At 43.9% G+C, this 13,323-nt stretch overlaps 1 protein-coding gene across 1 annotated transcript in view; it reads left to right on the forward strand.

Moving 5' to 3' along the window:
- The first annotated feature begins 4,662 nt into the window (after nucleotides 1-4,662).
- RAD54L2 (RAD54 like 2) overlaps nucleotides 4,663-13,323 on the forward strand; it is a 97,175-nt gene continuing 88,514 nt past the window's right edge. The window contains exon 1 of the mRNA XM_084839678.1: nucleotides 4,663-4,818. The gene's annotated coding sequence lies outside the window, so the exon portion shown is untranslated. The remainder of the gene's footprint in view (nucleotides 4,819-13,323) is intronic.

Consider the following 13,323-nt stretch of genomic DNA (forward strand, 5'->3'; position numbering starts at 1 on the left):
CCAGATAATAGTAATTCAAATCTCACCAGCTGCATTTTCTGGTATTTAAAACAGCACCATAGGCAGGAAGATAATTTGTGTTGAATGCGCTTCACATCCTCTAATGCCTGTAATTGACACTGTCTTTCAATACTGACTTGGATTGTAATTGACAGGCATTTAAAAGGCAGTGTGGAGTAAAATGCACATCTTTCAAGACAAAGGTCCTTTTAGTGATCCCAGGAGTCATCCTTTCTTGGTTGCTTTTACCTAGGTTATGCCCAGATAGCCTCAGGCTGCTTGCTGCATGGCCAGTGATCCAAACAAATGATTTACATAGCATTTCTCCTCCTCAAGGCCAAGATTGCTACATGCTGAGACAACATGCCCTGAAGCAGATGAGCAGCTGAAAACTTGATGAAGAATTCTTTGCAGGATAGCAATTATCCTTTTGTAGTATGACTGGACATTCACATCTGGATCATTGCCCCAGAGTACAAGTTGTTGTTGTTGTTCAGTCGTTCAGTCGTGTCCGACTCTTCGTGACCCCATGGACCATAGCACGCCAGGCCTTCCTGTCCTGCGCTCTCTCCCGGAGCGTGCTCAAGTTCATATTCATTGCATCCGTGATGCTATCTAGCCATCTCATCCTCTGCCGTCCCCTTCTCCTTTGGCCTTCAGTCTTTCCCAGCATCAGGGTCTTTTCCAGGGAGTTTTCTCTTCGCATTAGGTGGCCAAAATATTGGAGCTTCAGCTTCATTATCTGTCCTTCCATGGAGCACTCAGGGTTGATTTCCTTTAGGATGGACTGATTTGACCTCCTTGCAGTCCAGGGGACTCGTAAGAGTCTTCTCCAGCACCACAGTTCGAAAGCATCAATTCTTCGGCGCTCAGCCTTCCTTATAGTCCAGCTCTCACAGCCATACATTACTACTGGGAAAACCATAGCTTTGATTAGACGGACCTTTGTCGGCAAGGTGATGTCTCTGCTTCTTACTATGCTGTCTAGGTTGGCCATAGCTTTCCTCCCAAGGAGCAAGCGTCTTTTAATTTCATGGCTACAGTCACCGTCTGCGGTGATCTTGGAGCCCAAGAAAGTAAAATCTGTCACTGCTTCCATTTCTTCCCCTTCTATATGCCAGGAAGTGATGGGGCCAGATGCCATGATCTTCGTTTTTTTAATGTTGAGTTTCAAACCAGCTTTTGCACTCTCCTCTTTCACCCTCAACAAGAGGCTCTTTAGATCCTCTTCGTTTTCTGCCATTAGGGTGGTATCGTCTGCATATCGGAGGTTGTTGATAATTCTCCCAGCAATCTTAATTCCGACCTCTGATTCATCCAACCCGGCATTTCTCATGATGTACTCTGCATATAAGTTAAATAAGCAGGGTGACAATATGCAGCCTTGTCGTACTCCTTTCCCAATTTTGAACCAATCAGTTGTTCCGTGTCTGGTTCTTACTGTTGCTTCTTGACCCTCGTACAGGTTTCTCAGGAGACAGGTAAGGTGGTCTGGTACTCCCATCACTTCAAGAATTTGCCACAGTTTGTTGTGATCCACACAATCAAAGGCTTTAGCGTAGTCAATGAAGCAGAAATAGACGTTTTTCTGGAATTCTCTTGCTTTCTCCATGATGCAGCGAATGTTGGCATTTGATCTCTAGTTCCTCTGCCTCTTCTAAACCCAGCTTGTACTTCCGGTAGTTCTCGGTTCGCATACTGCTGAAGCCTAGCTTGTAGGATTTTGAGCATCACCTTTCTGGCATGTGAAATGAGCGCAATTGTGCGGTAGTTTGAACACTCTTTGGCGTTGCCCTTCTTTGGAATTGGAATGTAAACTGACCTTTTCCAGTCTTGTGGCCACTGTTGAGTGTTCCAGATTTGTTGGCATATTGAATGCAGCACTTTAACAGCATCATCTTTTAGGATTTTAAATAGCTCGGCTGGAATACTGTCATCTCCGCTAGCTTTGTTGTTACTAATGCTTCCTAAGGCCCACTTGACTTCACTCTCTAGGATGTCCGGCTCAAGTTCAGTGACCGCACTATCATGGCTATCAGGGACATTCAGATCTTTCCTGTACCCAGCCCCAAAGCAAATTGGTTCCATGACCCCTTTCTGCTTCTCAGTGTCACTTAGGGAAGCTCTCAGTGCATGGCCATGCAGTATGTTTCCTGGAAATAACTCAATAATACTTAGGTACATAACAATCAATTTAGAGTGTTCACAGCATTTCACATACATGATCTCAAGCGGATTTCTCATAACCTCTTAAGCTAAGGTGTTGAGTAAAATAGAAATAAATATATTTTGAGACCATGCATCTCTCTAGTCACAAAATCCCTTTGAGATCAGTGAGTGGGAAATCAGCTGATTTACTATTCTTCTTTATTTTAACCTTTGTGAGGCCAACATTTTTATGAGAAAAGGCCACATGACAGCCACCAGTTTTAATAGCCACTCTTTCTAATAAAACTTCATCACACCAGAACAAGAAATGCCACATGGATGCAATTTGATGCTTTCTATTTTAATAGGGATAGCAGAACCATGGGGAAGAGGAAAGCAGATGCTGAGGCATAGATGTGCAAATCACCTATTGACTAAATGCACAGGAGTATCTTATGTCATTGCTATAATGATGGGATATTTATAAGGTTTGAAATACTGTGTTAAGTTCAGATGGCTTCTTTGTTGAAGCTAAAAAGTATATTTATCTTCAAGACATATTTATTTACATTTCCCAATATTTTTTTCTTAAAATCGGAATAACTTATCTATTCACTTTTTAGTTGCAAACTGTATACAAAGATATTTGTTAGCTAAACCTTACAAGGTTGTTGTATGGTCTACTGAGAGGATGTACCTGAAGTGCTTTGCCAGCTTAGAAAAAGCACAACAGAAATGTTAAGTATTATAGTTTGCTCTGTTTGAGGGCTTACAGCAGATGACATGTATACCTAAACAAAACAAAAAACTGAATTCCTCATAACCATTATTTCCTAGAGTCAGAAATACTAAATAGTGTCAGACTATTTACATGGTACTAAATAAAATAGCATAACTTGGCAACAATGGTGTTTTTCTTTCAGCTCTGCTCTCATTGGGGTCTTCTTCATGAGTCCTCATAAAATCATGAGGAGGTGTGAGAAGCAGGGAGAGTGGAGAAGCTCTTGCTTGATTTCCAGAACAAAATCTGAAGTTTCTTTTGTTCCACCATTGGGGTGTTGCAATCAAAAAGGCCTTGTCCTGTATCCTAACCAAATATACATCTCTTGGTACTAGAACATGGAACAAGGCTTCTGAAGATGAATGCAGCTGGCAGGCAGCTTCATGTAGGACAAGACGATCTTCAAATATCCTATTGTTTCTTTGCGCTAATAGCCTTGGCAACATGAAATCTGTTTTGTATCTAGAGAGAGTTAACCTAGTTGTTGGGCAATATAGAAATGAAATTAAATAAATAGCAAACACTTCCTTCATTCCATGTTAAGATAGTTACAAACTGTAAACCATGGGTGGGGAACAGGCCTGAGGATAATCTATTTTGGAGGGGGGGAGACACATGCCAGCAGTGGGCAGAGCCCAAGCCACCTTTTAATTGTATTATTCATTGTAGTTATATTGATATGCCACCCTATAACAAGAAGTTCTTAGGGCAGCTCAAGTTAAAAATAGGTTAAAAGCAATAAATACAATAAAAATAAAAACACAAAAAACTGAAACTCCTGGGAGAAATGTCTTTGCCTGGTGCTGAAAAGATAACACTGTGGGCACTAGGCAAGCCTCCTTGGGGAAGGCATTCTGTAACCACCTGCCTAATTTTTTTTTGGGGGGGGGTACCTGGAGAGGGCCTCCAAGAATGACGTAAGGGTCTGGGCAGGTACTTATGGGAGGAGACATTCCTTTAGACACTTCCCCCTCTCTTTGGACCCCCCTCACCTGCATGAAATTAGAGACTGAGGGCTATATGTAGTCCTCAGGTGGTGTCTTGCCCAGCCCTGCTGTAAATGTTTGGGCTTTCCCCTCATGAATAGCTTTTTATCTGCCTCCCCACCATTTTTTTGCTTAACACCTAGCCTGAAGAATGTATATATGCGTATGTAACTGCTTAGAGATTTTATTATATTAAGCAGTACATAAGTATTACTAATAAATAGGAAGAGTTCTGGGGTACTTAGAAGTTGAGTTGGCCTTAAAAGGTGTGTGTATATCTTATCTGTTCGTTTATGCACAGGCATTCGTACCCCACTGTCACTTCGTTGGGATTCTTTTCTAATGGACCAACACGGCTGCCTGCCCTTTTTCTGGTAAAATAGTTGCCTTGAAGTCAGCGAGGCTAGCTGCGAGGAAACGGAGCTGAGGCTTCTTTCCTTGGCTAGAACAAGTAGGAAGGAGCTGGGACGGCACATTTTGCGCTTCCTTCCAGGCCTGGCGCTGCCTCTGGTTCTGTAACCGCTGTTCTAGCAAGGAAATGCCCTCGTTGTCCTTGGAGAAGTGGTAACGGGAGCATTCCTCTGGCTCACCGCCGCGCGCCCCGTTTTCTCTTTTCCACTCCATCTGCAGACCCTATCCTCCAGGGATGTGGGAACCTTTCTGCACCTCTCGGAACCTTTGCTGCGAGAGCGCCTGTTGCTGCCCGGGGGATCCTCTGGGTGGCTCCGGCTGAGGGGACGCTTTACTGTTGCGGACCCCAAGTGGAGGGAGAGAGGAGTGAGGAGAAGGAGGCGGAGGCGGTGACAACGACGCGGGTAAACGGGGGCCGGCGCGCCACCAAGAGCGCGCGGAGCGCCTCAGGCCCCGCTCCCTCCGCGGCCTGGCCCGCAGCCCTACCAGGAGGTGAGACTGGGCCTCCGGCTGGAGTCGCAGAGCGGGATGGAAGAAGGAAGGAAGGAAGGAAGGAAGGGGGAGGGACCGCGCTCCAATGGAGGCGCCGGGGGAGCGGATGGGCCCTGGGGTGGGAGGCAGAGAAATCCGAGCCCCTCCCCCCCGTGGCAGAGCCAGGCTCGGGCGAAAGGAAGGCCGGGCGCCGTCCTGGGGATGTATGGCTACTGTGTTGGCTCAGCCCGGCTTTGGGGTAGGCACCCGGGGGGCGGGAAGGCCGGCATGGGGACGCGTACGGGGAGGGGATCCGATGACCGAGATTAGCACCGAGGGGGGCATCTGGACAAAAGCACAGGGGTTAGTACATGGGAAGAATGTTTCCTTTGAACAATGAGGTGGGATTCCCTCGCTCCCGTGTGATGCAGGCAGCGATTTATGGAGACTTCAGGGGGTCCGGAGCGGAGGGAAGTGGCCTTAGATACTGTATGGGAGCAAAGGAGGAATACACACACACGTATATGCCTTGAATGGGTCTTGTTATCCCAAGGGGTGAAGTTATTAAAGCCAGTATTTAAATGTGAGGTTACTTCGAATATGAGGTAAACTTTTAGAAAGACGTTTGGAATTGTTTTTTTTAAGTGCTAAAATATGAATGAAGATATGAAAATAGTAGTGCAAAAATTAGTCTGGAGATACCTTTTGGGGAGGGACTTGGCTATAACAGCATAACTTTGAATCTTGTCATCCATTTCCCATTTTTACCAGCTGTGCTGCTGGGAGGAGCTTAAAAAAACTTTTAAAACTTCAAAGTGGGAGACACCTGGTAGGATGCCTTTTGATTTCTGTCCCCTTTAAGATTACCTGACTTCTTTTGCTCCCACCAGAACCAGGCAGGTGTGGCTAGTACTGTCTTGCTTAAATTTGATGTTATTTAACACACATATATATTTATTTACAGTAGTCTTTTGTGTATTAATCACATGTATGTCATTTGTTGAAAATATGCTAACTGCTGCTATTACTAAGCATGTGTAGTGAGCTAGGTGCTGTACAAAAGATTGAAGTTGCATATTTTCTGCCTCTAGGGGTTGCGACCTACACAGAAGTGCAGGGAAGGGGCAGAGTTTGAAAAAGTAGTGAGGATGGATCATGAAGGCTAATAGAAAATGTCACAGAAAAAGTAAAGTCTTGGTGACTTCAGAGAAGGAATTGGTTTGATGAACAGGAAAAGGGAGTATTTCCCAAGCATAACGAACAGTATGACAGAAGGCAGGAATGTGAAAAAGAAGCAAAGGAAGCTGTTAGAAGACAAATTTAGGCAAATATAGCCATTTTATGTTGTTGGTGTTGTGGAGATAAAAGGAAGCAAAATTGTGCTTCTTGTTCTTCCACATTTCTGTCTTATTTGAAATACAATTTCGTGAACCTCACCTGTACAGTAGATACACAAGCTCTTGGTACAGGAACAGCTTTTACATCTTTTTCTATAAGATGAAGATGTGAAAACTATTTTTGGACAAGGCAGAGATGCAGAGGAACAGGAATCATGAGAACCTTCTTCCCTCTATTCTCTCTGTAGCAGCATTATATCAGGAGATGCTCTGAGAAAGTTGAACTGAGTAAAGGTAAGAACTAGGAGGTTGAACTAGTTGTAGAGAGGACAGGACCAGAGAGGAATTACCCAATCATAGTGATGTGATAGTAAAATGTGTTTAGAATAGCTAGCTTACATTGAGTGGGGAAAAGATGAGAGAACTTCAATTGTTTGACTAGGGTTGAGTTTTTTAGCAGTAGATGGAAAGATGTATCTTAGAGATGAAGTATCGAGACCTGGCAGTGCAGTAGCCTGAATGTGGCTGGAGAAGGAAAAGGGTATGTTTAATTTGACCCTAAATGCAGTGTGTGCATGTGATGATTGTCTTTGACAAAGGCAGAGAAGCATACCCTTGGACAGGAAAAATAGAATCTCCATCTTTAATGTTAATGAGATATTTACAGATATGTTAGTGAGATGCATCTTGTGTGTGTGGATCTCAGTGGGAAAAAGATGAGGAAAAATTGTCAAAGGATACTGAATGGTTCTAAAGAGAGACCAGAAAATGGAGAAATTTATCACAGAAGCCAGTTAGATACCAAAGAGGGCACCCAAATATAAGCTCAGTGTACATATTACAACTTGCAGAAGTGAGGTTAAGATCTCATTTTTCCCTAGAGCAGTACCACTTGAGCTACAGGAACAATTGATTTGCCTCTTAATTCAGTCACTAGTTAATCAAACAAAGGCTAATAACAAACTAACAGCGTGCTTCATTGTGTGTGTGTGTGCGTGTGTAGATTTATGAAGAACAGAAAAGGGAGTGTGGATTTGCCAATTTTGTCTCAGGTGAACCTATTCTAGAACTGCTTGTTTATTTATTTACAATATTTATATACCGGTCCACATCAGAAGATTTCGGAGTGGTGAACAACATGGTAAAATAATAAAACAACAGGTTAAAAGAGTTAAAACGTTTTTTGAAAAGACAAACCCCAACAAAGTGGAATTTAACAAACTGCGGTTGGTCATGCAAGGAAGGCCTCTTGAAATAACAACGTCTTCACGAGGCGCCACCTCTAAAGGCAGGGAATTCCACAGGAAGGGAGCCACCACAGTGAAGGCTCCTTTCCTGGTAGACTCCAACCAGGCCATGGGTCCATGTGGAACCACCAGGAACATGCCCTCTCATGACCTCAGTGACTGGGCAGGTTGGTAAGGAAGGAGGCGCTCTCTCAGGTTTCCTGGTCCCAAGTTGTTTAGGGCTTTGTACACTAGCACTAATACCTTAAACCTGGCCCGGTAGCAAATAGGCAGCCAGTGCAGTTCCCTCAGCAGAGGAGTTACACACTGAAAAGGGGCAGCTCCCGACAACGGCCGAACTGCTGCATTCTGCACTAGCTCCAGCTTCTGGACCAGCCCTCTATGCCCTCTATGTGGCAGCCCCACATAGAGGGCATTGCAGTAATCCAGTCTTGAGGGTACTAATGCCTGTACCACCGTGGTCAAGCTATCCAGCCTCTGTCCAGGAGAGGCTGTAGCTGGCAAACCAGCCGAAGCTGGTAAAAGGCACTCTGAGCCACCACGACCACTTGGGCCACCAGTGACAATGATGGATCTAGGAGTACCCCCAGGCTACGGACCTGATCTTTCAGAGGGAGCGCAACCCCATCCAGAACAGGCAGTGAACCTGTCTCCTGGACCCGGATGCCCAGCCTGTTTCATTGACTTCAGCTCCCCAGTATACCAGGGAGCAGAATGGGCTCCACAGTGTTGGAGAGGGCACTCGGGTGCAATCAAGTCGATGGCCCTCTACATCTCACTGTTCCACAGTGAGTTTAGGGCCTTGGCTAGATCACCAGCTCTCTCCACTGGAAAATCCCCAAGAGCATTCAGAAATCCATTGGATTCCATCACTCTCCTGGGGCAGATCATCCGAATAGGTCCCCCACCCCTGCGGGAGGAGAGTAACGCTGTAAGTTCAAATCTCACCAGGAAATGGTCTGACCATGACAATGAGGTTACTTGGAGCCCCCCAATCTTCAGACTACCCATCTCACAAGTTGGAGCAAAAACCAAATCAAGGGTGTGCCCTGCTTCATGTGTTGGGCCGATGACATACTGAGACAGCCCCATGGTTGTCATGGAGGCCATAAAGTCCTGAGCTGGAGCTCTAGAGACAGCCTCAGCATGGAAGTTGAAGTCACCCAGAACCACCATCCTGGGTTCCTCCCAACACCATGCTTGCAACTACCTCCGCCAGCTCAGTCAGGGAGGATGTTGGGCAGCAGGGTGGTCGGTGTACCAGCAGCATCCCCAGTCTGTCTCTGTGGCCCAACACCAGGTGCAGCCCCTCAAGGGCTGCTCTAAGGTGATAGAAATGGAAGTTCTATGAACCACGGCAACTCCTCCCCCCCACCCCGGCCCTCCAACCTATGTTTATATTTTCTATCTATCTACATCTTGGATATGATATATGGACAGCCTTACTTTTTCATTTATTCCTACACATTCTTCTGCTTAATAAGAACTTCAGATTACAGGTGGGAGGATATAGTGCCATCAGTGTGCATGGTACTTTACAGGGTAGAAGAAGACAAGTCTATTCCCCAAGGAGCTTACAGTCTAAGATTTGACACAGGGAAAACAACAGAGGAAGGGGAGGGATGTGGAGGCAGAAGTAGATAGGGAAGCAGTATGTGGTTATTTCAGTTGTACATGCTTAGTTACAGGCCAAGTTACAGTAGGGCATGGGAACCAGGGGGTTGAGCCAAAGACATTCTACTTCTTAATCAGCACAACACTTCTCTGCAGAGTTGATGGGTAGGAGATCTTAGGCCACTCCATCCTTTACATTTTGTCAAGTTGAATTTCATTTCCCCTGTGAGATTTATTTCTATGCACACAATATAATGTCTGAACTGAAAGAATTCCTTTTGCTTGGCCTTTGGTGGTGTTGTTTAGGAATTTAATGTGGTGGTGTTGGTTAGGAATTTAAAATTTCTGCCCAGGAATTTAAAATAACATTTATCCAATTTTATTGGGTCCTAAAATTAGTGATCTCTCAAGAGTTTAGCAATTTTCCAGATGTGATCATCTCCCTAAACTAGGCGTAATCACTTGTACCTCAGGTTTCCTTATCTTATATAGATTGATTTTCTCCATGTGGGTGACTGTGGCGTACCAAGTTCTTTTGGGGGTGGGGAGGTGGCTTCATGTTGCACATGCTGTGATCTAGAGGCTCTGCATGTCTAATTCGTGGACTGACGCATTGACAAAGGCTAGGAGTAAAGAAATTGCAACTTAAGACATTATGCAAGAAAGCTAAGGCCAAGTTGATGAGTGTCTCTAGTCTGCTACATATGATTCTCTTCTGTGTCTTGCAAGCTGTGTTTGTTCCTGTAATACCTGGGTTAACAACCCAAGAATTGCCGATGTGACATGCGAACTGGGTCAGCGAGTGCACGGAGGAGTGCTTAGGGCCATGTGGGCTACCCCCATCCACTGCCAAAGTTGTGCATCACTTCCCCTAATGTGGAGAACTCATTCTTGTGTACACACATGGATCTCATTCTCATGAACGTCCACTGAATATTTGTCAGGAGGGGCAACACATGTTCTGCTGGTGGGAGGAGCTAATCTGCATGACCCTAGAACCCCCTCTGTGCATTTTTTTCAAAGTGTGGATGGGGTTGCCTTTCAGCTGAATTCAGGTCTTACTCGGAAGACATTGGGCTCAACCATGAAAAGTGTTGTCATTTTTTCTAGAGTGCCTGCTCAGCAGCCAAGCAAGCAGAAATTCAGCAGTGAAGCTTTTCTCACCACTATTTTCATACTTGGAAATCTTTACCTGCTAAATTCCTGCCTGTTGGGTTGCAGTTAAAGGGCCAAACTAATCTGTATCATAGGATGACATTCAAGTTAGTTCCATATTTTTAGGATAGTGTTATAGACTCAGGAGCAGGACCAATAAAAATGTTGGCAACTGCTAAACATGAATTATAGGAAAAAATTGTTTACTGTAACCAACCATTTAACTTTGGCAGATGTTCTGTCATTTCTGTAATGTATATAGGCAGGTGAACATTGCACGCATAGTGGAAAGAGCATCATTTGGGAAAAAGTATCACATCTCCCAAAAGCTTAATAGAAATAAAGCAATCTGATGAAATGATGGCTATCATTTTGTTTAATTGCTTTGTAATCAAACTTAGGATTTATGCACTGTTGTCAGGTAGGGCTCAATGCCTCCCTGGAAATTGCACCATCTGACTTAGTGAAGGGCTGGTACAGACCCTGGCATTTAAAAGAAAATCCATGTTAAAATGCTGGTGAATCCTAGTTCAGAGGGAGCTCTGTCCATTCTTCAGTTCCCTTTACCCCTCTTGAGTCAGCATGCCCTTAGGAGAAGCATTGCACTTTAGCAGTGGGATACACTGCTGATCCATTTGTCTTCAGTAGACTAATGCTGTTGTTGCCTGACAAGCATGTTTCTTCATTATCTCCTTGACAAATATCATCTTATGTAACTATTCTATGGTTCTTTGACCTTTTCGATTGAGGAGCAGGATAAAAATACTCTAAATCAGTAAATAGTAAATCTAGTATTTAAGCTTTTAAAATAGTAATTATTAAAATACTACGCTTAGAGCATTAAGACAGTAAAGGAAATGATTGGACACCTGGTATGGCCAAGCACATGTTGAGCATTGGGGCTCCAGTACCTTTGGTAGTTTGCGCAGAAGAGAGAACTTTATTATTCTGAGAACCAGTGTGGTGTAGTGGTGAAGGTTTGGGGCCAGGAGATCCGGGTTCTAGTCCCCACTCGGTCATGAAGCTCACTGGGTGACCTTGGGCCAGTCACTGACTCTCAGCCCAACCTACCTCACAAGGTTGTTGTTGTGAGGATAAAATGGAGAGGAGGAGGATCATGTAAGCCGCCTTGGGTTCCTTGCAAGAGGAAAAAAGGCGGGATATAAATGCAATAATTATTTGTTACATTTCTTTCCTGCCTTTTCCTTCAAGGAGCCCAAGGCAGCATACATGATCCTTCTCCTCTCCATTTTATCCCCCAAAACAACCCTGTGAGCTAGGTTAAATCGAGAGTCAGTTACTAGCTCAAACTCACTGATTAACATAAGCAAAAAAGACAAGTCCCTGCCCTGATGGTGATGATACAGTCTCCATTTCAGTAGTGGAGACGTAGCAAAGTATGAGAAAGGCAAGGATAATAAAGATTGGATGTCAGTAAATGTAGTGGTGCACTGATCAGTTCTGGAGTGCAGTCCCTCATCATGACAGTCCCCATAGTGGTCCCTCCAAGTAGAATCCAAAAATTCAGGCAGTTGCGTTGATCTATATCAACAAACCAGTTCCAGCAGTTTTTATCTCCACTAGGAACAGATTGTTTGTAAAGGCAATGGGTCTTAATTGCCAATTCAAGACCAAGCCACCCCAAAATACTTTGCATTACAACAGGGAACAATATATTGTTGCTGGGGAAAGTCATTTCCTGGCCCCTCCCCAGCTAGTGTGAGGATTGAATCATATAGAATAGTATAGTATAGTAGGGTTGGAAGGGGCCTAGAAGACCATCGAGTCCAACTTAGATTGCAGCTAAGCTCAGAGGGAGCAGGGAAGCCTGAGGGGGGTGGCAGATGATGTCAGTGTCTCTGCTTATAAAAAGGTGCTGGCACTGTGTCCCTGTGAGCCCAAGCTCCAGTACACCACTGGGTAAATGTAGTTGGGTTATATTTCAGTCACAGATGAAGACTAAGGAGTTAAGCCATGGGTTTTACAGGAAAGGGTTTTTTTTTTAAAGGAAATAGGTGTAAGTGTATTGCACTTCTGTTCTGATTTGAGAGATTCAGATCTGGAGGGCAGCAAGGAAGAATGATTTGGGTTATTTAGAGAGCAAGAGACTTTTGGAGAGCTCAGGGTGGAAAAAGTCACAGACAGGGATATTCCAGGAAATAAAACAACCCCAAAATGATAGGGTGGGATAGCTCAGTGGAGAGTGTAAAGGTTTCAGCAATAGATTTGTGCATGGTGGAGACAGGAATGATTTGGTGAATGACTCAGGGAGAGAAATTTGATTGTAATGAGAGGACTGCATCTGTTCTTTTAGTGCCATTTGATTGATCACAACTTGTCTGGATTCAGTAGTATGTAATGGAGAATGATCCATACCTTGCTACAGAGTTTGAGTCTTCTTAAAAAATATAGATGGTTGAGCCTGTTTACGCCTTCAAAACACTAATTTTGCTTCTAGAAGAAAGAAAGAGTGCCAGATGGATCTCTTGCAGGTTTATGAAACTGCTGGTATATTTTATGAGAATCATATTAAAAATCCTGTTGCTGAATGTGCCCATTCAAAATGTTCTGTGCTTCATGGGATACTATAAAAGAGGATTGTTGTCTGATTTGTTGACAGGAAGGCAGTAGTAATTACAGAAGGGGTAGGGCGAAGCCTAAGTATGTGTGCTATACTATTTAGAGAGAACACAAAATAAGACAGATGGCTATCTGTCATGATTATTTGAGAACCTGCAAAAGATTTTATCTGGAGATCTTGTTGATTTTTTTGGAAGTGCTACATCACATAGTAGAGATGATTGGTTTGTGCTTCTAAAAAGCAATATTAGTTCCTTTGCTAATGTCGAAGTGCATGTCTGGGGGGGAGCAGTGGCAACTTAAAGGAAACATTTTAGTTTGTTTTATGTTTTTCCCAGATGTTTCATCTATCATGAGAATACTTTCATGAATACTACACTTTAGTAGTACGCTCTGTTTCACAATGTGACTTTTGATTAAATCTCCTTAAATGGAGAATTGTACCTGATTTCAAAGGTAGAAATACTTATCACTGTAGACTAAATTTCTATCAAACGTACATGGAACTTTAGCCTTCCTTCCTGTGTTACTGTTGGTTTAACTTTCAGTATGGGTGCATCTTATATGGGTGAGTATTAAATAACACCTAAGGC

This window comes from Heloderma suspectum, chromosome 2 (assembly GCF_057233095.1).
Source record: "Heloderma suspectum isolate Gila_16-S chromosome 2, 16-S_ref, whole genome shotgun sequence".
NCBI lineage: Eukaryota > Metazoa > Chordata > Lepidosauria > Squamata > Helodermatidae > Heloderma > Heloderma suspectum.